General features: G+C 35.5%; 1 non-coding gene across 1 annotated transcript; it reads right to left on the bottom strand.

Moving 5' to 3' along the window:
* Positions 1-2,544: 2,544 nt before the first annotated feature.
* On the bottom strand, positions 2,545-2,616 carry TRNAS-GGA (transfer RNA serine (anticodon GGA)). The gene has a single exon. It is a non-coding gene; the product is annotated as a tRNA-Ser (tRNA).
* Positions 2,617-2,826: the final 210 nt, after the last annotated feature.

Below are 2,826 nucleotides of genomic sequence, written 5' to 3' on the forward strand. Positions count from 1 at the left end.
AAATGTCTCTCAACTAGTGATATTTTCAGAGACACTTGACAGACAATAAGCTGAGAAGAGAATCTTAGGAACAAAAGGAATTAAATAGCTCTCAGAGTTAGGAAAATACACAATATCATCCCAAATGATTTCCTGGTGAGTTAGGGGGGTGTAAACTCACCAATGGTATCATAATTATCTGGATAAAAGATAAAGTACAGAAAGGTTTGGTCAGTGATGAAGCGTTAGAAAATGGAAAAACAACTATATTTTGTGTGGATCCAGAAGGAGGAAGTGTCAGCTACTAATCAACTCAACACCAGGTAGGTTCTCTCTAGGCCCACTTCTTGGAGAGTTATCATAAATGGGTGTTGAATATTGTCAAAAGCTTTTTCTGTATCTATTGAGATGATAATATGATTCAATTTGTTAATGTGGTATATCACACTGATTCACAGATGCTTAAAAATCATTGCATCCTTGGGATAAATCCTACTTGATCATGGTAAATGATCCTTTTAATTTATTGTTAGATTCAGTTTGCTAGTATTTTGTGGAGGATTTCTGCATTTGGGTTCACTAGTAATATTGGCTTATAATTTTCTGTTTTTGCAATATTTTTGTCTGATTTTGGTATCAAAGTATTATGGCCTCATAGAATGAGTTTCTCTGCATTTTCTTCAGATAGTTTCAAAAGGATAGTTGTTAACTCTTCTCTACGTGTTTAATTGTTTTGTTGCTAAGTCATGTCTGATTCTGCGACCTCATGGACTGTAGCCCACCAAGCTCTTCAGTCCATGGGATTTTCCAGGCAAGAATACTGGAATGTGTTGCCATTTCCTTCTCCAGGGATCTTTCCAACCTAGAGACTGAAACCTGCATTGGCAGGCGGATTCTTTACCACATTTAATAGAATGCTTGTATGAAGCCATCTGGACCCGACTTTTGTTTTGGGGGAGTTTTTCAATCACAGTTTCAATTTCAGTATTTCTGATACATTGTTCATAGTTTCTACTTCTTTCTGGTTCAGTCTTGGAAGATTATACTTTTCTAAGAATTTGTCCATTTCTTCCCGGTTGTCCTCCAGGTTGGCATATAGTTGCTTGCAGTAGTGTCTAATGATCCTTTGTATTCCTCTGCTGCCAGTTATATTTCTCCTTTTTCATTTCTAGTTATACTGTTTTTTTTTGTTTGTTTGTTTGTTTTTTTATTCAAAGAACCAGGTTTTAGTTTCATTGCTCTTTTTTTAGTGTTTACTTGATCTCTATTTCATTTATTTCTGCTCTGATGTTTATGATTTTGTTCCTTCTGCTAGCTTTGGGTTTTGTTTTTCCTTCTTTCTCTAGTTGCTTTAGGCATAATGTTAAGTTTTTTGAGATTTTCCTTGTATCCCAAGGTAAGATGATATTGCTTTAAACTTCCCTTTTAGCATTGCTTTTACTGAGTCCCATAGGTTTTGAATTGTCACTTTTTTGTTTTCGTTTGTCTCTAGGTATTTTTTTATTCCTCTTTATTTTCATCAGTGATCCATTGGTTGTTTAGGAACATATTGTTTAGCCTCCATGCGTCTGTACTTTTTACAGATTTTTTTTTTTTTGTAGTTGATTTCTAATATCATAGCATTGTAGTCAGAGAAGATGCTTGATATGATTTCAATTTTCATATATTACCAAGAGTTGCTTTGATGTCCAGCATAACCTCTCCTGGAGAATGTTCCATGTATACTTGAGAAGAAGGTGTATTCTGCTCTTTTCAGATGGAATGTTCTATAAATTAAGTCCATCTGATCCAATGTATCATTTAAGACATGTTTCCTTATTGATCTTCTATCTGGACAATCTGTCCAATGATGAAAGTGGGATGTTAAAGTCCCCAACTATTATTGTGATACTGTCGCAATAATCTTTCTTCTTTTGCCTTATATATTGAGGTACACCTTTGTTGGGTACATATGTATTTACAAATTGTGATACATTCTTCTTGGATTGATCTCTTGATCATTAGGTAGTGTTTGTCTCTGTCTCTTGTAACAGACTTTATTTTAAAGTCTATTTTGTCTTATATGAGTATTGCTACCCTAGATTTCTTTTGATTTCTGTTTGCATGATATACCTTTTTCCATCCTCTCAGTTTCAGTCTGTCCCTAGATCTGAAGTGGGTCTCTTGAAGACAGCATATCCAGGTCTTGTTTTGTATCCATTCAGCCAGTCTATGTCTTTTAGATTTAATCCATTCATATTTAAGGTAATTATCAATATGTATGTTCTTATTGCCATCTTGTTAATTGTCTTCAATTTGTTTTTGTAGGTTGTTTTTCTATCCTTCATATTTTATTCTCTTCTTGTGTGATTTGATGAGTACCATTAGTGTAGTTGAATTGCTTTGTCCTTTTTGTGTATCTACTGTAGATTTCATTTGAAGTTACCATTGAGTGAGTGAGTGAAGTCGCTCAGTCATGTTCGACTCTTTGCGAGCCCATGGACTGTAGCCCACCAGGCTCCTCCCTCCACGGGATTCTCCAAGCCAGAGTACTGGAGTGGGTTGCCATTTCCTTCTCCAGGGGATCTTTCTGCCCAGGGATCGAACCTGGGTCTCCTGCATTCCAGGCAGACGCTTTAACCTCTGAGCCACCGGAGAAGTTACCATTAGGATTTGGTATAGCATTCTCTTTTATACAAGATTGTTTTAAATTGTTGGTCTCTTAATTTCAAATGTATTTCCAATATCCTGCTTTTGTACTCTCCTCTAATTGCTAGTTTTGATATCATACTTGTTTATAGATATTTTCTACATGTACTGTGTGTTTGCCTTTACCAGTGAGCTTTTGCATTCATAATTTTCTCATTT

This window comes from Bos javanicus, chromosome 6 (assembly GCF_032452875.1).
Source record: "Bos javanicus breed banteng chromosome 6, ARS-OSU_banteng_1.0, whole genome shotgun sequence".
NCBI lineage: Eukaryota > Metazoa > Chordata > Mammalia > Artiodactyla > Bovidae > Bos > Bos javanicus.